At 35.9% G+C, this 24361-nt stretch overlaps 1 pseudogene across 1 annotated transcript in view; it reads right to left on the bottom strand.

Moving 5' to 3' along the window:
* Positions 1-24361, bottom strand: part of LOC104654925 — a 508543-nt pseudogene that overhangs the window by 85677 nt on the left and 398505 nt on the right. Inside the window, exon 5 of the transcript XR_004059307.1 lies at positions 17505-17514. The product of XR_004059307.1 is annotated as an uncharacterized LOC104654925 (transcript). The remainder of the gene's footprint in view (positions 1-17504; positions 17515-24361) is intronic.

Raw genomic sequence — 24361 nt, 5'->3', positions numbered from 1 at the left:
ATGCCACTGAGGTGCTAGTAACAAACTAGGTTGTGTACATGTTATAAAGGAACCCCAAGACTCCAATTTTTCTTCTAATCATTTATATAGCTTATAAAATAGGGATCATGGAATGGGTAAACACATGGTGATTTCTTAGCTTTGCAGATGTTTACTGTAAGTTGGTGCAAAAGTAATTAAGATTTTTGCCATTAAAAATAATGGCAAATAAAACTGAACTAAAACCAAATTTAGTTTGAAGACGGGGGAAATCTTGTAAAGTTAACTAAAGTCATGTCACATCTACCACAGAGAAATACAGTGCATTGGTCTCTTTTCAAATTGATATTACTTGGCTTGTTGCTACAGGAGGCTAAATTAGAAGCTTCCTGAAGACAGGAATTCTGTGTATCATTTTGTTCTTTTTTTTTTTTTTTTTTTTTTTACCCCAATGCTAATTACAGAGAATGACACATTATGAGCACTCAACTTATTTTTAAATAAACAAGTGAAAAGTAATTGCAGTTTTTGCCATTAAAGGCAATGGCATTTGATTTTTACTCATTTTACTCATAAAAGGCAATGTTTTGCCTTTAATGGCAAAAATTGCAATTACTTTTGCACCAACCTAGTAGCTTTACATGGGAAGGTTCACTGCCTCCATTATTGCTGTCCAATTACTAATTTTAAGTTGGAGTTGCAAAATTCTCTTTAGGTTGCAACATGAAAGAGACAAAACCCAGCGGCATAATCAGGCGGAACACCTCACAACTTTGAGAAGGGCAAGGTAAATAATTTCCAACTAATCTGTACTTGGACCAATCATTTTGCTGAATGTACCGGGGCAAGCAACCTCCTTGAGGAATATGGTTGATGAACACTGGTTTAAAATCTGAGCTTCTGAAATAAATCAAATGGGAAGATTGACAATAGATAATAGGACTAAACCGAAGTTATAATCCAAACTTACTCAGTTTTCTCTGTAAAGTGTTCAGCCCTTGAAATATAAGGGGTATAGTGAGAATAACAGCTTTTGATTTGTTATAATAATGATGATGAAGCCTGTAATCCCAGCACTTTGGGAGTCTGAGACGGGCGGATCATAAGGTCAGAAGATCGAGATCATCCTGGCTAACACGGTGAAACCCCGTCTCTACAAAAAAAATAAAATACAAAAAACTAGCCGGGCGAGGTGGCGGGTGCCTGTAGTCCCAGCTACTCAGGAGGCTGAGGCAGGAGAATGGCATAAACCTGGGAGGCGGAGCTTGCAGTGAGCTGAGATCCGGCCACTGCACTCCAGCCTGGGCGACAGAGCAAGACTCCGTCTCAAAAAAAAAAAAAAAAAAAAATGATGATGATAAAATGATATTTGTTAAGTGCATTTGTGTATTTTACATGTCCAACTCATACTAATTGTTACATTCCAAATAAACATTTGTTGTTTAAAACTCATTTAGAAATGTTTGAGAATTGTTTCTTTGAGAAAGCTGTTGACAATACGAGCTCTCATGGATTGTTGCTTTGAGACGGACGCTTTGACAATATCTATAAAAATTACATGTATTTCCTTGAATCAAAAATTCCTATTTTGGCTATTTTAGTGTATAAATATTCATACAAGTATAATGTAAATTACTGCATTATTTTCAAGTGGGAAAACTGGAAGTATCCTAAGTGTTTATCAACAAGCTTCTTTATAAGTAAATTATGGAATGTTTATAGTGGAGAAGTAAAAACTACAGGCTTTGGAGTCAGAGACTCAGTTTGGATTTTAGCTCTCCCTAGCTGTGGGAACTTGATCAAGATTCTTCACTTGCATAACTCCATTTTTTTCACTTGTAAAATAGAGAAAATAATATAACCTATGTATTGGTGGCTATGAGTGACGCTTTAGTTAAAGTACACAATTATTTAGCATGGCATCTAGCAATGCAGTGAGCACTCAATAAGCATTACTATTCTTTTTATTATGATTATTATAACCACAGTATGGACTACTATGCAGGTATTAAAAATGATAAAATAGCTTAACTTGTGCTGGCATAGAGAGATGCCCATAGCCATACAACACATCACCAACGAATCTTCTCTTTCTTATGAATGCGCATTCTCATGCCCAACCCTGCTTGACTGCAAATTCTGTGAGGGTGTATGCACCAATCCTAGCTTATTCTCCATGGTATTGCCAGCACCTAGAAAAATGCCAAGCCATTCCATAATATTTTATGGAATGAACAGATGTATACATGAGAGCATTAATTGTTTATCTGTATATTAAAAAGTCAGACGCAATTACAACAACTGCTGACAGTGCTTTCCTCTGAGGAGTAAAATTAGGAAAGTAGATTTTCATCCACTTTTATCTTTCTCTATTGTTTGGAATTCTTATATTAAGTAATGACAAAAGATATTCTCATGTCCAGATGATGAAAACATAACTGAAGCTATAAGCACAACTATGTAAAAACGTGTATGCCTACAAACAGGAACTAGAAAGAAATAGGAGGTATAAAAATGGATGATGTTTTTGGCTAGCACTATTGTATTTTCTTTCTTCATTGCCTTTGTTTTTACCCTAATGATGTAGTTTTAAAATATTTAAGTAGATTATATTCAAATATTATAAGAAATAAACACTCAGAGATGAATTCATTTTCTATTATTTTACTGTAAGAAAATTCACTATTGGTTTTAAAATCTGAAATAACTTTATTATAAAGGTTATAGAAGTTTCTTATATAAATTTTGGAAAATACAGAAAATTAATTTTTTAAAATGTAGAAAATATATTAAAGATAGAAAATATCTTACCACTTAAAGATAATCTCTCAAATACAATGCTAATATAATGTTATCTAGACAAAGTCAAAATTGAAATGCAGAGAGAATGCAATCACAGAATTTAGTTCAAAGACTGGAGAAATCTTGTAAAGTTAACTAAAATCATTACACAGAGATCTACCACAGAGAAATATAGTGCACTGATCTCTTTTCAAACTGATACTCATTGGCTTGTTGCTACAAGGGGGCTAAATTGGAAGCTTCCTGGATACAGGAACTCTGTGTATGTGAGCACTCAACTCATTTTTAAATAAACGAATCATCTTTTTAAATGTAAGAAATAAATTTAAAAGAAGGAACAGAAAGAGACTAGCAAAAAAGAAGGAAGGGGAAGGGAGGGAAAGGAAGAAGGAAGGAGGGAGAGAGGGAGGGAGAGAGGGAGGGAGGGAAGGAGGGAAGGGAGGAGAGAGGGAGGGGAGAGAATGGAGAAAAAAAGAATACAAGGAAGAAAGGAAATATTAGAGAGTCTGAAAGAAAATGGAGAGATGGGATGAGTCAGAAATTGCCCTTTCTATCTTTCTATTTCTCCCTTCTGTGCTTACAGCAGTTACACAAGTCATGCACACTAGGTCTTTTTTCAGAGGTTGACTTCGGTAGCAGCTATGGCAACACTTTCAGAATTTATTAGCTTCTGGAAAAAAAGGATGAGACTTGAGAGAGCCTACAACAACATTTATTCTGGACCTCAGTCTAATCTGAAGCTATACATCTGGGAAGGTAGGAAGTCAAAAGGCCCAATTCAGCCTTTCAGTTGTGGCAAAGGGCAGATGGCTTCTTTACAAATAACATGAGCAAAAACGACAATAGCTAGTTCAACTTGACACCCTATTTGTTAGCAGTTAAGTAAAACACAGAGATAAATCATGCCCAGAGTGAAGAAGAATAAGCAGCAGGTTACTTGGCATAAATCTAATTATGTATTCTAAAAAGAGTCTTACTTTTTATTCTGTTTGGAAGATGGGAGCAGGAGGTGAAAAAGAGGACAGGAAAATAGCGAGCTATACTTCTTTAAGGCTTTTAGTTCTTTGTCCATTTTGATCTCTCTTGAAGATGCTTGGCAAATCCATTTTGGAAGGGCAACAGCAAAATTATGAAGCATTTTTAAAGGAAGATTGGTTCTTAAATCCAGCAGGGATAGAAGAATACATACTTTCCTGTCAAGCTATACGCTTACTCTTGAGAGTAAGAACTCTAGGGGTGTGTGTGTGCGTGTGTGTGTGTGTGTCTATATGTATATCTGAGACATGAAGAGTAGGTGAGGTTGCTCAAAGGATTGGAATAAAATCAGGGTGTAAATTATAGATTATCATAATTCTTCAGGATAAATTCAAATTCCTTCACAGTCTGTGTCTTGCTTGCTTATACAGGCTCATCTTCTATTTTCTATTTCTATGCATTTATACTGACCTTCTCACTTCCATCCTAAGAAACCGTGTTCATTCCTGCTTTATATTTTTAAATATGCTGCTCCTTCTGTGTGACATGTTCTTCCAATTTCTGTATATCTCTCCAAGCTCCATTTATAAAAGTTTTGTTATTGTCACCTTCCCCAAAACCCTCAAGTAGGGTGAATTGCTGACTTGGTTGCTTCCTCCACTGTGATCTTACTCATCTTTGTTCAGGTGTCTACCACAGAGTTTTATCGTCTGTGTCTCTATATGTAGACTTCTTTACCAGTAGACCTTGAAATTCTCAAGGCCAGCAGTGATGATCTTATTTTATCCCCAATATCTAGGTAATGTCTGGCATAAAGGATACACTTACTAGAGATATGTTACATAAACCACATTGAGGAGCATTCAGATTCTGACCATTCCAAGGAAGATGGCTTCATGCAACCTCAGCTCCTGAGATGAAAGAGTGAGCCTGGGAGAAATGCCCTGGCATGTCCGACATCTGGCAGAACGACCAAGCAAACACTGAGGAAGAAAGTGTAAAAAATCAAAGAGACGGTGGGCCTTGGCATGGACTATTTGCACTCTCTACAGATTACAACTGGGGGCAGAGCACTAACAGGACTTGATGGGCAGCAGAGTCCAATAAATGAGAGAGAACATAGACCATGGGTTCAGCTTGGCCCCTTGATCTCATGTGAAATAACATGCTTGGGTGGATCATACTTGATTGTGATCCTGGGGAAATAACTGAAATCTCTGTGCTGCTTTCTCAACTATAAAATGTGTCTATTGTGAGGATGAAATACATTCATAGGTGTAAACACTTAATGATAGTTCCTGGCATGGAAATAGACAATTTCATAACTCACTGCACCAGTGAAATTCTAAAATCCAAGGTGACCAAGGTAGGAAGCAGAATCCAGCTAAGGCACAAAGTTCAACAACTCACTCCCAGCCCAGATCCCCTCTGCTTATTTTCTTTGGGATGATATGGACCTAAGCTGTGTGAAAATTCAACTTTTAAAGGTGAATCTGTGTTTGGGGCCTAAAGAATAAAAAAGCTATGTAGAAAATGAAACAAGTAACATGACCTGCCAGTGCTTTGTGGAACTTACTGAGTGCTGTAAGTGTGGAATAAACTGTGGGCATGTGTTACCTGCCTAAGAGGCTTCCATGCCCCAGATGATATTGCTGAGGAAAATGGGGGTGTATTTTCCCAGTCAATAGGAAAATTGCTCTTGTTTCCTCTGCTGCACAGATTGAACTCAGGGCAGCCAAGGCTGACATATTGAATGAGGTTCTTCACTACTTCACTTCATTGTGTGATTTTTAATGGTTTGAAATGACTCAGGGGAAGTTACATGTTTATGGGGACAGGTGCTGGAAAAAAAAACCAGGAACCACAATGGTAGTATTAGAGGTAGCTCCTGAGTCACCATTCTCATTTATTTACAAAGCGTGTCTTAAATAACAAGTAGGTAATTAGAAGAGTTCTAGTTCTGTTCATGGCAGAGTAGCTTGTATTGGACTAGCCCTCTTGCCAATAACAATTATAAATTCTGAACTTGAAGCCTTGGAAGGCATTGGAGAGAACATAAAATCAGGAGTACACTGGAGGAGACTTGACCTGTGAAAGACAATATACAAATTAGCTGAGATTCACATTTATCCAACTTTTCCCCTAAGGGCATGCCCTAAGTTGCATGGAAGTAAGGGATAGAGTTCAGACCAAAAGCATCAGTCTGACTGTACTGGGGAGTCAGAGATTGGATCTCGAGCTGCCAGCACAGCTAGGAATTAAATGATGGTGGGGGAAGGTATTCTGGAAAGGAGTTAGTCATGTATGATGGAGCACATATCTGCCTAAAAATTCCTCTTAAATATTTGGCTGACTCTAAACCTATGAATGCTAGGGTAAGTCTCCAAGGAGAAGTCAATCAAACGCACAGCTGGAAGCAAAGAATTGAGCAGAGATGTCAGTAGGCTAAGTGCTGGGGAGACAGAGTTTGGAGTTCAAGTTCTACCAGGTTAGAGTGAATTAGTAAACAGCTAAGACTTCCCAGTAAAACCTCTGAAGGGTCGTGCCTTAGAAGTAAGGACCATATCCCAGAATTAAGAGCTGTGTCTTTACAGAACCAAAATAAACCTTCCCTAATAAAGCCCTAAAACCAAATCTTTTCAGAAATGAGATAGTGTCAGTAATTTAGCATTTACTGAAACAAAAATCAACACCCTAGAGGAAAGTAATAAAAGCCAGAATCTCTATGATACATCTTCTACAAGAAAATATACAGTTCAATTTAAAATAAAAAGTTACCAAACAGAAAAAAAATACTATATTTCAAGAGAAAATATAGTCTACAGGAAGAGACCCACAGATGTTGGAATTAACAGATAAGAACTTTAAAATAATTCTCATAAATATGTTAAGGAATTTAAACTAAAAGATGGATTGCCAATGACTTAAGAGATGAGCAATTTCAGGAGAGACATGGAAACTCTGAAAAGAACCAACAGTAAATCTTAGCACTGAAAGATAAAATATTAGAAAAAAATGTTGTTAATAAGATTAGAAGCAGATCAGAAACTGTATCAGAAAGGAGCAGTAAATTTGAAGTCATGTAAATAGATGCTATTAAAATCAAAGTACAGAAAGAGGGAAAAGACTGAAAAAAGAAGGAAGAAAGCTTCAATGACTTGTAAGACAATCAAACAAACTTTTGTATAACTGGGATCTCAAATGGAGGGCAGAGACAAAATAGAGCAGAAACGTATTTAAAAATTCTTCAAATTTGATAAAAGCCAAAATCCACTAATCCAGGAAGTTAAGGTAACTCCATGCAGGATAAATACACAGGAAGCCACAACTAGGCATATCATGATAAAATGGTTGGAAATCTCCGATGTAGAAAGAAATCTTAAAAGCAGCCAAAGAAAAACAACAAATTATAAAGGAACAACGATAAGAACAATGCCTGATTTCTCACTGAAAATCACAGAGGCCTGAAGCAATGGTACAATATCTTTAAAATGTTAAAGCAAAAGAAACTGTCACCTTAAAAATTTATAGCCAATAAAAATATCTTTCAGAAATCAAAATAAATTAATGATAGTTTTAGATAAAAGGAAGCTGAGAAAATTCATTTCCAGTTCTGTAGATAAAAAGGAATAATACCTGGTGAAAATTTTGGATCTATGGGAGGAAATGAAAAGCACTAAATCAAGCCTGTAATCCCAGCACTTTGGGAGGCCGAGACGGGCGGATCACGAGGTCAGGAGATCGAGACCATCCGGGCTAACACGGTGAAACCCCGTCTCTACTAAAAACTACAAAAAACTAGCCGGGCAAGGTGGCGGGCGCCTGTAGTCCCAGCTACTCAGGAGGCTGAGGCAGGAGAATGGCGAGAACCCGGGAGGCGGAGCTTGCAGTGAGCTGAGATCCGGCCACAGCACTCCAGCCTGGGTGACAGAGCGAGACTCCGTCTCAAAAAAAAAAAAAAAAAAAAAAAAAAAAAAAAAAAAAAAAAAAAAAAAGAAAAGAAAAGCACTAAAAATAGCATGCATGCAAATATAAAAGACCTGTTATTTCTCATGTGGTATTTTTAGAAAGATGATTGGTTAAGGCAAAAATAATGACAGTGTACTGTTGAGGTTATAGAACAGTAATAGCACAAAGGATGGAAGGGGTGTTAAATTAAATTATGTTGTTTTAAGGGTCTTAGATTATAAATGCAGTGACTTAATATTAATTTAATGTAGACTTCCTATTAAGGATTCATGTTTTAATCTCTATCTAGAGCAATCACACACACACACAAATATTCAGAGTTATCCTTAAAAAGATAGTAAAGAAAGTTAAATGATACTAAAATATATTTGATTAATTGAAAAGAAGACAAGAAAGAAAGAACCAAGAAATAACAGGTGAGACAAATAAAATGCGAGTAACAAGATCGTGGAATTAAACCCACTCATATTAATAATTAATTTAAAAAACATACAATAATGATAAAGGGGTCTATTCAACAAATGGACATAATAATCCTAAGTATGTAACGCCTAAAACAAAGCCAAAACAGAACTAAATAGACAAATCCATGATTATCACTGGAAGTTTTAACACTTCTTTCTCAATAATTGATAAAGCAAGTAAAAAAAATTTAGTGATGATATACAAGATTTGCATTACACAATCAAGCAACTTTATCTATTTGATGTTTATAGAATATTTCATCCAATAATAATATAATATATATACTTCTCAAGTAAACCTGAAATGTTTGTTAAAAATATTGTATATTGGGCCATAAGAGTATTTTCTCTCACCACAGTGGAAGTTAATTAGAAACTGGTAAAAATAAGATATTCAGGAATTGCCCAACCATTTGGGAATTAAGAAACACAGGTAAATGATCCATTTGTAAAGAAGAAATCACAAAATAAATTTGAAAATGTTTTAAACTGAAAGATAATGAAAACACAATAAATCACAATTTGTGACATAAAGTTAAAACAATGCTTGGAGAAAATTTGTAGCTTTAAAAGCATATATTAGAAAAATAATAAAAACCTATACTTTATTAAGCTGGGGCAGAGGAGAGTAAATTAAACTCAGACTCAATATAAAACAGGGTTGACAATCAATGAATTAGAAAATAGTTTATCCCCCAAATTGAGAAAGTATAGAAGCTAAAGTTACTTCAAAGATAAGATTAATAAACTTGATAAAATCTACCAAGAATAATCTAGATATGGAGAGTGAGAGAAAACACAAACTAGCAATATGAAGAATGAAAGTAGGGTTCATCATTATTGATACTGATAACTATATAAATTATAATAAAGTAATAAAGGGATATTATGAACAACTTTTCAATAAATTTGACAATATTATGAAATGAACAAATTCCTAGAAAAACACAAGATATAGAAAATCTAAATACCCCTGTTCTATTAAAAAATACATTTTATAATTTAAAAGTTTATATTTAAAAAGATAACTCCAGATCCAGATGGCTTCACTGGAGAATTATACTAAAAAAAATAGAAGAAATAATAGCAACTTGGCATCAAAAGTAGAAGAGGAGAGAATACTGTCTAACTTATCTATGAGTCCAGCATAACTCTGATACAAAAATCCAAAAAACCCAATACAAGGAACAAAACTACAAGCCATTATTTCTCATGAGCATACAAGCAAAAATCCTTAATAAAACATTAGTAAATCAGACACTGCAATATATAAATACACACACACACAACATAATATTAGTAATATCAAATCCAGCAACATACCAAAAGAATAACAATATGTTGACCTTAAAATGCAAGTTGGCTTAATGTTTGAAATCAGACAACTTGCCATATTAACATAATAAAGTAGAAAAGTATAAAATCAACTTGTTTGAGGCAGAAAATGCATTTGAAAAAAAAATCAACACACATTCATGGAATAGAAGGAAACTTTCTCAATGTCATAAAGAACATCTATTAAAAATCTATGAATAACATCATATTTAATGGTGAAATATTAACTGACACCTTTAAACTAGGAGAAGGATAAGAATATCCATCTTTACTACTTCTACTCACCATTGTCCTGAAAACCCTGGCCTGGCAATAAAGAATAAATAATAAAAGATTAAAAAAAGAAAAGGAAGAAAAAAACTGTTGTTATTTACAGATGACATATCCCAAATCTACAAAAATGTAACTAGAACTAATAATATAACAAAATTAGAGGATGCTGGGTTCACTTACAAAATTTATCTGTGATAGAAACAAACAGGTAGAAAATAAAATTTTAAAAATACCATTGATGGCCGAGTGCGGTAGCTCATGCCTGTAATCCCAGCACTTTGGGGGGCCAAGATGGGTGGATCATCTGAGGTGAGGAGTTCAAGACCAGCCTGGCCAACATGGTGAAACCCAGTCTCTACTAAAAATACAAAAACTAGCCGGGCGTGGTGGCAGGTGCTTGTAATCCCAGCTACTCAGGAGGCTGAGGCAGGAACCTGGGAGGTGAAGGTTGCAGTGAGTCGAGATCACATCATTGTACTCCAGCCTGAGTGACATGAGTGAAACTCCAAAAATACAAACAAACAAACAAACAAAAAAACAAAAAAACCCATTGACAACCATAATGAAAATAAAAAATAATTAGAAATAAATTTAAGGAAACCTTTGTAAAATTTCTACATGGAAAATTATAAGACACAAGTGAGAGTTTTTCAAAAAAACACTAAATGCATGGAGAGAGATAAAGTGTATTGACAAAAAGAATCAATATTAGTGAGATGTTAATTTTCTCCAAGTTAATCTATAGATTCAACCCAATTGTAATCATCATCCAAGCAGGCATTTGGTAGACATTTACAAGCTCGTTTTAAAACTTATATAGAAATGTTGAGGGCTTAGGACAACCAAAACAATCTTAAAAAAGAACAAAGTTGGAAGACTACTGATTTCAAGAAACATTATAAATCTTCAGTAATGTAAGCAATATGAATAGACATGTAGATACATGGAACAGAATAGATTATCCAGAAATAGACTCCCTCTATTGATTTTTAACAAAGGCACTAAGATAATTATATAGAGAAGAGATGTATTTTTAACAAATGATGGTGAAAGAAATGGATATCTGTATGGGAAATAATGAATCTCAGTCTTTTCTTCACAACATACACAAAAATTAATTTGAGTTGGAGGATGGATCTAAACATAATAGTTAAAATAATAAGGTTTCTATATGAAAATATAGGAGAGTTCCTTCGTGACTTTAGGCTAGGCAACTGTTTCTTAGACAGGACAAAACATAGTAAGAATAAAAGAAAACCTGATAGATTGGACTTACTTAAAATTAAGAACTCTTACTTACAGGAGACTTGTTAATAAAATGAAAAGGCAGGTCCACAAACTGGGAGAAAGTATTTGTAATGCATGTAACTGACAATGTATGTGAATCCAGAAAATGTAAAGAATGTTTACAACTTCTAAAAAACATGAAGGAATTTTGAGTGCATATTGCCAAGTGAAAGAATCCAATCTGCAATGACTACAAACTCTACGATTTCAACTGTCTGACATCTTAGCAAAGGCAAAACTAGAGAGACAGTGAAAAAGTCAGTGGTTGCCAGGCATTTAGGGCGAAGGGGAAAGGGATGGACTGGTAGGGCACAAGGCATTTTTAGGGTGGTGTGAAATTATTCTTCCTGATACTGGAACGGTGGCTACATGACATGGTACATTTGTTAAAATCCATAGAACTGTACAACACAGAGAGTGAACCCTAATGTAAACTATGCACCTTAATGAATAATAATATATCAATATTGGTTCATGAATTATAACAGATGTACCAAAATAATATAAGATATTGATAATAGAAGAAACTGTGTACCAGGGAAAAGAGGGTAGATGGAAGCTCTTTGTACTTTCAGTGCAATACTTCTGTAAACCTAAAACTGCTACAAAAGAAAAGTCTATTTGTTAACAATAGAGAGCTCTGTCTTTTGAATAAATCATGTTTGGGAGATGCTAGGTTAAACAAAATTAAACTAGTTTTTTTACTAAAGATCTTTCCAGAGCCTTTTACTATGCTGATCTGTACTGGATTCTCTATGAGGGAGATTGTGAGTGCAGCTTTTCCCATAGTTGCTTGACTGAAAACTTGTCTTTTAAAAGTAGTTAAGGAACTTCTATTCTTCAGAACACATTTTTGGGAGTAATGTAACATAGCAATGAATAATTTTTAAATACATTTTCTATGTATGCCTGAATAGAAAATGATGCCACATATAAGGCAATCTCTTCTTTTTCCAATAACAAAAGTCTTAAAAAATTATTATTTTGACCAACTTTAAACATCAAGGTTTGGAAAATATATTTGAAATAATCAACTCTCAATTTATAATATTTAATTTCTTAATTTACTTATAAGTATTTACATGTGAAAAGTGATAAATATATTACCTTATTTCACTCATATTTAACTAAACAACTTTATTCACATTTTTCACATGCATCTTCAACATTCACCTCTCTGACAGCAGGTATCAATAGGCAAGGTGACCCTAGATGTAACATGTTAAAAATGGCAGAACTTCCCTCAATCTCAGCCTCTGAATGATGCTTGCAGAAGAATCATCAACACACAAACACCCCTCAGGGCTCTTATGAAAGCAAGTTTCATCCCAGATTCCATAACCTAAATCAGGTCTGTATGCAGTGGAGTCTCCTTGGGTCTACTTCCTCAGGTACAGTTCCTCTCAGTCTGACTATTTGTGAACTAAAGAGTTTTCTGCTCCCTACCCACCAGACAAAAAAATGGTACCAATACAATAATCAACACAGTCATCTTGGAAGCAGCATAACAGTTTTCTACAATGGAATTGCCATTCTTGCTTTCACCTAAGTTGTTTGAGACAGAGAACTAGCACTTTTTTGGATTTATATATATAATACTGTCACTGGAAATTTTATCCTGAGTCATATTGTTCCAACCCATTCACATAATAGATATCCAATCTATTTATTCTGCAAGTGCATGCTTTATCTCTATAACATAACCACTTAAGGTATTGATTTTTAAAGAACACTTTAAAATCAAATTAAAAAAATAAAATTTAACATATGCACCGTGAGACTATACACTAAGAAATCATTGTGAAATAATTTGTTTCCTTTTGTTATTAAGACTTTTGAAACCGGTTTTACCGGTTTGACCGCCATACAACATTCCAAACTAGCACTGATTATAGTCATTTCAAGCTAGTGTTTTTTCCTCCAAATTATACCACATCATCTAATATAAAATGCTTGTTTGAATGTTTTGTAATGTTCGAATGATTTGACTATAAGGCATGTTCTTCCTTTCTGAGTACTAATCTTGAAAAACACAACTTGCTTTATATTAAGACATTGTATTAGTTTGCTAGAATTGTCATAACAAATACCACAGACTGGGTTGCTTAAGCAACAGAAACTTATTTTCTCACACTCCTGGAGGATGGAAGTCCAAGATCAAAGTGTTGGCAGGTTTGGTATTCTTCTGAGGCCTTTCTCCTTGGCTTGCAGATGGCCTGGAATCTCAGAATGTGACCATATTTGGGAAGAAAAGATCTTTGTAAATGTGATTCAGATTAAGAATTTTGAAATGAGATCATCCTGGATTAGGATGGACCATAAATCTAATGACAAGTGTTCATATAAGGGAAAAGAATGGAAGAAGACACACTGAGAACGTTATGTGAGGACAGAGGCAGAGATTGGAGCAATGCACCTACAAGACAAGGAGCACCAAGAATTGCCAGCAGCCACCAAAGTTGGGTCACAGGCATAGAACAATTCTCCCCCAAAGCCTCCAGAAAGAGCCAGCCCTGCCAACACCTTGACTTTGAACTTCTGGACTCCAGAACTGTGAGAGAATGCAATTCTGTTGTTTTAAGCCTCTCCGTTTGTAGTGATTTGTTGCAGTTGCCACAAGAAACTAATATACCTGAACATCATATTCTGGAGTCACCACACTTGATTCCCTTTCTCTTACTTTCCATAAAAATGTGGATGCTCACGATGTTCACTTCAATTCCCCATATGGTCCTAAATCATCCCAAAAAGATGCCACTAAATTCTGTCTACTGAAGGAAAACATTGGGCCAATTCATTTCATCTTATGTCATTTTAATTGTAAAAGAAACCCATTAGCAATGTAATAAGGTAGGGATCTGGAGGATGAAAATTGAATCTGTTTTAATGTCACTACTTATCACAATAGGTTACTTGCATATTCCCTTCTAGTCATAAACATACAGATGCATATATAATGCAAATATGCACTCACAGCTGCAATCATGTCATCATAGATTGTGCTTAAAGGGTACTCCAAGATAGTGTTCTTACCACAAAAAAAAGTAGGTGATAACTTAATTAGCTTGATTTAATTATTCTATAATATATACATGTATCAAAACATCACATTCTTCCAAATTTATAAAATGATTATTTGTCAATTAAAAATAAATTTTTATATACTGACCATAAAAGAGTACTCCAAGGTAAAGGCTTAAATGAGTTTGTTGCATCTTTTGTATCATAACTAGTGAAGATAACTAATTTTACACATTTAATATAAAAAACAGAGCTTGGTCTAGTCCTTTAAGAACATTAGATGTTGGTTACATGAATACAGTATGTTTTTATGGGATGGCTGAACCTCATAAAACAGTTATGAATAAATAGCACACATCTAAATTGTCAGGTCTTTTTGTAAAAAGACCCAATTCAAAACAAAATTAGCAGGAAGAGGTGATAACCAAGGCATAATTGTATAAAAATGTGAGTTTTTCTCAACTTAGGAAATAGCATCTTATTTTTGCTGTCATCAGCTAATTGTGATATATATAAAGAATGTCACAAATTTCCCCACTGGGTAACTGTGAAAGACATCATACATGAAATCATATTTTATGGTTCCTCTAACAATATCAGAACCAGAGATTCATGGGCTACCAATTAACTGCAAGTCTTGCTATCTGTTGACTGTGTTTACTTTTTTGATACCTGGAAGTAGACTGATAAATCCTCATATATGCCTTTCAATCTGCACACTGAAAGAAGTCAGCTGTCTGGCAGGCATGCACAATCCATGTGGTCTGGTGTGATCATTCTGTGACTCATCCTAGAACTCTCACTTCTGCTGCCATCCCTATGGTCCCGTCCTTCCTGCAGTAGTCATTACCCATAGCAATGAATCAAAGAATCAACATAAACTATTTTGTAAGCCAGACTCACAGCATTTGGTGTTAGGCAGTTCTTGGCTTTAACAGGCCTTTCTCCTACTTTATAGCTGGGAAGTCTGTGTCTGGGTTCTTCTGACTCTCCTATGAGACTTGAAAACATTGACACTGATCCCTGAAAGGCTTGTCAACACTCTCTAAAAAATCAGGTTGCAATCTGTGAAATGAATGAAACAAAAGGTGACCCCTTCCTCTAGTCACTCATTCCACAGTATAATAAGAAATATGTTGGAATAATGTTTGAATGCTAGGAAACATGCTAAAGGTTTCATAGTCATGATCTCATTTAATCCTCACAAGGACCCTGAGGATTGTCTCCATTTTACAGAAGATGAAAACGGAGTTTAGAGAAGTTAAGAAATTTGTAGACTTAACAAGAAGTGGAGACAGGCTTCTGACTTGAGTCATTTTTGCTGCAAAACCTATGTTCTAGCCACCACCCCGTGTTGCTTCCCCAATGAACCAACTAAAAGACCACCTGAGTATCCACTTGTTCTTTTCCAATTTTGTCCTCTAATTGTACTAATGATCATTCATATCTTGCTCTGGGAATGAATAGTAGATCAGAGGACTTGCCATAATACATCTTTGGTCTGAAAGGAATTAAAAAGTGTCTCTACTTTTAGATCTTGGCAACCATACTAAAGTCATCAAGAAATGTACGTTTCCGTGCAGTTTTGTAATTACTGTTTGCATATTCTTAAAGGATTCTTCATGTTCTGTTTGGGCAGGCGATGCATTTTTCTTCAAACGTCTTGGCCTGGCTTTATTTATTGAGGACATTTTCTCTTTATTATGAAAATCCTTTAGATGACCTACACTAAATAATTATAGGCTGGCATTTGACACCATGTAAGACTCTACCAACAAGCTATCGATTTCTGGATTTTCCCATGTACAAGGGTATCTTAATCCCAAGCATTAGTCTTTCTTTGCACATTTGTGAGAGCTGTCTGATAGTGAAAGCAAAAATGAAGCCTTCACTTCCTCTATAAATATTTGTGCAGTGACCTCTGACTGTTGGCCAGCCTGCCTGCCAACACCCCATTAGAAGTCATCCCTTTTACAATCAACTACTATCATTTGATAACCTCTTGGGGTTAAGAGTACAGATGTGAGATCTCAGAGATTCCTGATGGGAATACTTCATATTCTAAGTATGTTTGCCCTTGAAAATGACATCACCACAGGGATACATTTTTCACATAATTTGGCTACCATGTTATGAAAGCTTCCTTAGAAATATAAAGAAACAAGTACTCTGCAGCTCAAACAAATTTTATTCAGAATCCAGGAATAAAAGAAAAAAATCTTACCATATAATTAGGCTTAGATGGTTTTGGTATGGCAAAGTGACAAGGACAGGCCCAAAATAGTGTCATTACAAAGACTGCATTATATAACTTTTTGTATAAAACTCTAATGATATAAAAGCTGACAGTAAATAGTTTTTGCTTAGAAGATACTTTTTTTTTTTTTTTTTTTTTTTGAGACGGAGTCTCGCTCTGTCGCCCAGGCTGGAGTGCAGTGGCCGGATCTCAGCTCACTGCAAGCTCCGCCTCCCGGGTTCTCGCCATTCTCCTGCCTCAGCCTCCTGAGTAGCTGGGACTACAGGCGCCCGCCACCTCGCCCGGCTAGTTTTTTGTATTTTTAGTAGAGACGGGGTTTCACCGTGTTAGCCAGGATGGTCTCGATCTTCTGACCTCGTGATCCGCCCGTCTCGGCCTCCCAAAGTGCTGGGATTACAGGCTTGAGCCACCGCGCCCGGCCACTAGAAGATACTTTTTAATACATCTGGGTTGGAGCATAGCACTGATTTGAGTTATGTGAAAACTTGCTCCTAAACAGAGCAGTCAAATGGCTGCTGTGGGTTCAGATTTTCATCCCCAAGTTTCTTTCCACCTGTCATTGCTTTATGGATAAATGTCACTGAGGTAGTTCTATAGATACCTCTTTGATTTAAAGTACTGAACTCCTCCTAAAATGCTGCAGCAGGAAGATTATAGGACTGAGAGACTGGGCTATGAGGACAACCTTCCCCTTTGAGGACCAGAAATGGATTGCTATGATGTAAGAAATATGTATGACAGGTAAATTTCTCCTATTCTAGTCCCCAGGGCTGTGTGTGTGCGTGCATGCGTGCATGCATGTGTATGTGTGTTCCAACATAGTTTTCTTGCAAAGTGTAAAGTTGGAAAACATGCATTAAATATTTATTAAGGACCTCCTACATACTATCTTCCTGGTAACACACTCCCCATGCAGAGATAATAGTAGTTACAATAGTAATAATAGGTCACATTTACTATAGAATTACTATGTGTCAGGCTCTGCTCTAAGCACTTTACAGGTGATTCCTCATTTGGTTGTGCAGATAAAGAAACTGAGGCTCAAAGCCATAAACAAACCAAAGATACACAGCTAATAGAAAATAGAGCCAGAATTCAAATCCAGGCCACCCAACTCTGGAATTTACATTCTTAACCATGATATTACACAGCCTTGTTCACGCTTCTCAGGAGCTCAAAGCCTGGTGAGAAGAGAGGTGAAGCCAGAAATTATTTTAGAGATCTGCAGAAAAAAAGTGAATGCACAAATAAAGATGCTCTCTCTCTTCCAAGTACACGGGCCTGGGAGGACTTACAGGATTGAGGTTAAAGCTACGGCATGGAGGGAGAAGCCTTCTCAGGTGGGTGAGTTGAGGAAGGGGCTTTCAGATAAAGGGAAATGGAGAATACAGATGTGAATGTGTAAGATTGAGTAGAGTGCAGAGTCACTACAATGGGTCAGTGTTATTAGAACGTGGGGCATGTACAAATGTGTAGCTGGTCTGAGATGAGCTGAATGGATGGGCAAGAGCCAAAGAGGGAAGGGCCTCACATCCTAAGACACAGAGTGAGGGGTTTTCTAACCTCTAAGAGCCTATGAAGGACTTGAAGCAGGACATTTATATGACCTGATTTTTATTTTAGAAAAGTAACCCTAAGGTCCGTGTGAGCTCAGATTTGAGGGTGCCAAGGCTGGAGGCAGGAGAACAGTTAGGACGTCACAGAACTATTCAGGTACGGGATGCAGGGTTCTAAACTCAGCAGTGGTAACAGGAATGAAAACATATTTTTTAGAAATGCTTTGTGCTAGGATCCATAGAAATGAGAGGCTGCTGGGTTTAGATGTGAGGGTACAGGAGCGAGTGAGATCATGGTAGGCTCTCAGACTACCAGCTTGAGTAAATGAGTGGATGGCGAGATTGTTCCTTTCTATACAGTATACAGAATGGAGAGCAGGTTTGGGGGTGAGAAGACCCTTGAGTTCTGCTTTTGAACTCACCTCTTCACTTCCTTCTCTTCACCCATCTCACTCTATTCTGAGCTCCAACATCACCTCGTGATGTAATTATGTGAATCTTTGCCTTCTTATATAATCGTTTAGACCTGTCTTCCATATGCGACTATGACCTAGTTGGCAGCAGAGATTATAATGTATTCATCATGCAGTAAATTTCTGTTCAATTAGTGAATGAGTAACATAACCTTTTTTTATAAATGATAATTGAACATTCAAGGGAAACTACCATGTAATAGCCAACCATTTATCCCTATTCTGACATCAAAATACTTAGAATAAAATGGATTATTCTTTTACAAAATACGTTATGGGTTTGAAAGCATTGATTGTACTACCCCTCTGAATCTAATCTGTTATGTTTCAGTTAGAAAATCCCCATTAGCTAAAAATGTTTCACATGCAACATAATTCCCATATACTTTTATCTTGCTATTTGCCCTCCTCTGGGCATGTTCCAATTTCTCTGTGTTCTTCTTAAATTGTGATATTCTGCTAATCTGACCCACACATAATACAATATGGCCATTACTTCTAAAGAGGGGTGAAAATAAATAATTTTAACCACTACTCTGGAATTATTTTTTAAAAAGAAACTGCACTTAGGAAATGAAATCAGTAAGTGTCTTGTGGTATAAGGTAAGATTTTGAAGGTGTGGGTTAGTGGGAGTCAAGTAGCCAAAAGATGTAACTCAACTGTTTTATCTTGGAAACTCATAGAAATTATGACTAGAGGAAAAGTAAGGATGGGTAGTCTAAATAATTATTTTAGGAGAAAATTTAATTGAAATATAACATACCCTAAAGTGCACAAATCCAAATTGTACAGTCAATGAATTTTTACACAACGAACACACCCAGACTATGAAATAGAAACATTATCACATATAACCCCCTGTTTTGTCCCCTTCTAGTCATTTACCCCCACCAAGGGAGGTACTAACTGTTGGAGGACTTTTTTCTCTGTCCTCTAACAATAAGCCTTCACTAAGGTCCTAGCACGGATTCTCCATTCATGATGTCTCTTATAAGCAAGTTGTCTTAGGGTAAAAGTTGTGACTCACCAATGCTAACTGATTATTAATCTAGGGCTTCAGATTCTCACCAGATGTTAGCAGGTTTCCTCCCTCTATGGGGCTTTGTCTCCCATGCAATGGGAAGCTTTGCTTTGCAAGGCTTTAGCTTAGTCTTTAGCCTTATGCTGCACCCACCTTTGGAATCCAGGGGAAAATGCTCCTCAGCTTGCCAATACTTGTCGCTTCTATCCCATGTGACCACCAAAATCTCTGCTGATTTATTTGTCCTCCATCCAGGACTCTCTACCCAAGCCAAACCTAGATCCCCACACTCTAGCCTTCACCAAGAATCCACAAATGCCCCCAGGGCCAGCTGCATTTCCTCAACTTTTCTCTGAATATTTCTTCTCTAAAATTATACCCCTTTTAGTCTTCAATACTTCTGATCTTCTCTGGTGCCTTTAAATATCTGGAATCAGCAAACTTTCCTGTCAAGGCCAGATAGTAAATTTTTTTTTGGCTTTGAAGGCCATAACAGCCTCCGTCACAATGGCTCAACTGTGCACAAAACACAAAACAGCCATCAGACACACAAAAAATAGGCATGGCTGGAATGGGCCTGTGGGCCATAGTGTGCTAACCCTTCACATATAAAATTATTTTACTTACTAGTTCTAGTTCTTCTCAATGAGATTACTGTCACCCATGATCTATTCTACCCTAGCTGGAAGCAGAATACTGCCAAAGGACATTTAAGAAGGAATATGTCTAATATGCAATTTGAAGTTCACATCAGCTATAACGTAAAACCTTCTCTTTATTTCCCTAAACTTTCAGCAGACTTTTCTGAACATGAAAATACTTCTGTGAGTAGGATCTGTGTGTGTGCTTGTGTGCGTGTTTGGGGGAGGGTGGGTATATGAAAGTAAAGGGGCTGAATTCAATTTGAGATTCATACATTTTGGTGCTTTAGGAAGTCAATAAATAATACTTCATTTTTCTCCACCTTATGTCCAAAATAATTGAAAGGTGGACACAGGAAACATGAAAATGGAGCTCAAAATATCACTGTCATTAGTGATAAGCTAGGTGTACTAGGTGTTTTGGTTTTTTGTTGTTGTTTGGTCACGTGTTTTCTTCTTTTTTGTGTGTGCCTTCTTTTGGACGAATTGAGTATTCTTTGGGATTCCTATGACTTTATGATCTCTGTTATTGGCTTATAAACTGCGTGCATGTGTTGTGTATGTGTGTGCTGTTTTTATAAGTAAACTTTTATTGGAATACCACTACACCCATTTATTTATTGTCAATAGATGCTTTTGTACCACAACAGTAGACCTGAGTGGTGTGACAGTGACCATATTGCCTGCAAAAATATATATATATATTTGCTATTTGGCTCTTGATAGAAAAAAATTGCTAATCCCTAATATAAGGTTTACAATATATGCCTTAATTCATCACAGTCTCCCTATGACTATGGATTTTTCCATGGATCCTTTCATTTCTGTCATTTTTTTTTTTTGTTTTATGTGTGTTGAAATTATGCAATGGGGTACACACATTTAAAAGTGTGATTACTTCATTTTATAATGATTTCCTTATCATTATGAAATGTCCCTGATTATCCCCAATGAAGTTTGTCCCTTTAAAGTCCAAATACTCTGATGTAAGTATAGCTACCCAAAATTTTATTCAGTTAGTTCTTACATGATATATTTTTATCCTTTTACTCTTAAATTTTCTGATCTTTGTATTTAAAGTACATCTCTTATTAACAGCATATTGTGAAGTTTTACTTTTTATCCAGTCTGACAATCTTATTGTTTTGCTTAGATTATTTAGTCCACTTATATTTAATGTAATTACAAATATTGTAGGACTTGTATCTACCATTTTACTAGCTTTTCCCCCCCTTTTTTGGTCATCTGTTTTATCTTACTTTATTTTTTGTTTTTTTGTCTCCTTATAGGTTAAATATTATTCTTTATTCTATTTCTTCTTCTCTGATTTGTTAGTTATACACACTCTTTTGTTTTCTTTTAATAGTTACCCTAGAATTGATGATGTGGCTTATTAGGATCTAATACAGATTTCTAACTTTCCCACTTCCCAAATACTTGTAGACTTTTTAAACTCAGTTTATGCCTTTCTCTTTTATTCATTATTTTTGATATATATCTTAGTTGTACACATATTTGAAACTTCAAAAAGCATCATTACAACTGTTTTCTACAGCCAATATATATTTACATATAATATTTGCTTATTTACCCACATATATATCTTTTCTGGTATTCTTTTTTTTTCATTCTTGCCTTTTGAGTTATCCTTCTGGGGTCATTTTCTTTTGCCTGAAGAAGTCCCTTGAATATTTCCTATAGTAAAGGCTATTCATATTTTGGATTGCTGCTTTTCTGGAAATATTTTTATTTTGCCTTCATCTTTGAAGAATATTTTCACTTCCTCCTCCCTCTCCACAATTTGGGCCTTCAGAGACATTACTACATTTTATTCTGGCTTCTATAATTTCCTTTGACAAATCAGATGTAAGTCATGTAAGTCATTTCTGTTTCTTTGAATTTGTTTTGCTTTTCTTTTTTCCCAATGCTTCTAAAATCTTGATTATACATTTAATTTAAAAGTTTGATAACTATGTGCCTACATGTGGTTATCTATGTGTTTATACTGCTTGGGGCATGCTAAGCTTCTTGAATCTGTGGATTAATGTCTTTCTTCAATTTTGGAAAATGCTTAGTTATTATCTCTGACATTCTCTCTCCCCTTATTCTAGAAACCATTTATACATATGTTCAAGTAGTTCTCACTTGTCTCTTACGCAATTTTTAAATTTTTTTTTCTCGCTGTGCTTAGGTTTGAATGTATTTTTACTGACATAACTTCTAAGCCACTAATTCCTTTCACCTGCTATGACCAATCTGTTGCTAAATATCCAACAAGTTTTTAAATAATAAAATGGCTTGTGATGGTCATCTCAACCCTGAGTAGTCCTCCACTCTCTAGAATTTTAGTTCATCTATTCTTCACAGTTTTCACAGCTCTGCGATGTCTTTAAAACATAATTCTTGTAAGTTATCTTTTTTCCATTGTTACAATAGAAAAATTGACCTGCCACAACCTATTTTATTATACTTGAGGTTGGAAATTTCTTGAAAGGCTATTCTTTATTAGTGAGCAAACTGTTGCAATATGTTTAATCCAGTGCTCAATACTTACTAAGTATCTTTGTATCTGTAAGGAATCCATTTGGCTGTGGGTAATAGAAAACTTGACTATAGAGGCTTAAAGAAATAAGGGTTTCTCTTGCTCACCTAATAAGTACTCTGGAATTAGGTAGTTACTGATATTGTCTCAGCAGCTCAGTGATGTCAGTGTTGATGTCTTTGAAATTATCCTGGCCTTTTCTTAGTACATCTCATCTCAAGGTCACCAGATGGCTGCAGCTCTAAATAATATTTCCACATTCTAGTCAATAAATAGGTAGAATGAAGGAACATGACAGTCAGTTGTTCTGGGGTTTTTTGTTTTTCAGAAACACAACAGCTATCCAAAACCTCTGAGCTAAATTTGGGTTTTATTTGACTGATCAGGCTGTATCATATAACAACCACCAGTAGTAAGCGAGGGTGAAAAATTTGATACCCACCTAGGTAGAAGTTGACTGGGTAAAGTGGGTAGGCAGAGAAAAAATAAGTGCAAAGGACAATAGGTGAGGAAACATACCAGGGTTTCAGAAGCAAGAAACAGAAAACCAAGTTAGTATGCTTCAAACAATAAGGTCACTATCTCACATTACAACAAGCCTGGAGGAATGGTAGAGTAATTTAATAGTTCCACAAAAATATAAAGGATCCATATTATTTTATCTTCCCATTCTGCCATTCTCAACAGTGATCAGTTCCACTCATGATCATAAGTTGACCCTAGCAGCTCTAGACATCATATCTTTACTCATCAAATTCCAGGCGTAATGATAGGAATCATTCCTGTCTTGAATCCCAAAAACCTTCAACAAACTTCCTCTTAGTCAGTGGTGACACTAATTGTCAGAGTAAAAATTTGTCAAATTAGTGTCACATAATATCACTGATGTGCTTAAATAAGCTATTTTGAAAAGGTAATGAGTTGACTATAATTAAGGTTTATCCCCAATAACTAGGAAGAGGCCCAGCCTTCTCTAAAGATAGATCTACTGCAGAACCAGTAAATACATTTAGTATTCTTTAGCAAGGAAGAATGGAAAAATTACTGTTACATTCTGCAGGGTTTGCTACAGACAGCATGAGACACTCAGGAAATTCAAATAATTCAGTATGTTTGAAATATAAAGAACAAGATTGGAAATGAAGTGAATGGAAAATCAAGGACAAGCCAGATCATGATGGGCCTTTAAAGTCACCAGGCTGAGTTTAGACTCCCCCCTCAAGGCAATGGGGAGCCATTGTACCATTTTAAGCAGGGAAATGACACAATTAGACTGGAAATGAGTCTGGATTTATTATGAAGAATGAATGGATGAGAAAAGATTAAAGACAAGAGGGCATAAGGAAACATAAGGCATGGCTGTAAAGTAATGAGATGTTTTCCACATGACTTCCAAATAATATCATACTAGCTAACATTTACTAGAATTAGCTCATGCAACCTTCACGATGACCTGGTGAGGAAACTGAGACACAGAGGTTAAGTAACCTGCCCAAAGTTTAAAAGTTATGGCAGAGCTGGGGCTGAAACTCAGGAAGTCTGTCTCCAGAGCCTATAAACTTAACCACCATGCTGTAAGCCTTACCATGTTAGCTTAGAAGTCTCTAAGAACTCTTGCATAGTCCCTGATTTTAGGCCACTGACTAATCCTCCTAAGAAAATAAGATAAACTTAAGGAGGAAGCATGGCTGCATAGGGCTCTGGGTTCAAACCTTGGTTCTGATGCTCACCCGCTGAAGCCTTGAATGAGCTTCCTGAGTCTTCT

The sequence above is a fragment of the Rhinopithecus roxellana genome, chromosome 9 (assembly GCF_007565055.1).
Source record: "Rhinopithecus roxellana isolate Shanxi Qingling chromosome 9, ASM756505v1, whole genome shotgun sequence".
NCBI lineage: Eukaryota > Metazoa > Chordata > Mammalia > Primates > Cercopithecidae > Rhinopithecus > Rhinopithecus roxellana.
This window is presented reverse-complemented; position numbering and strand designations above follow the sequence as displayed.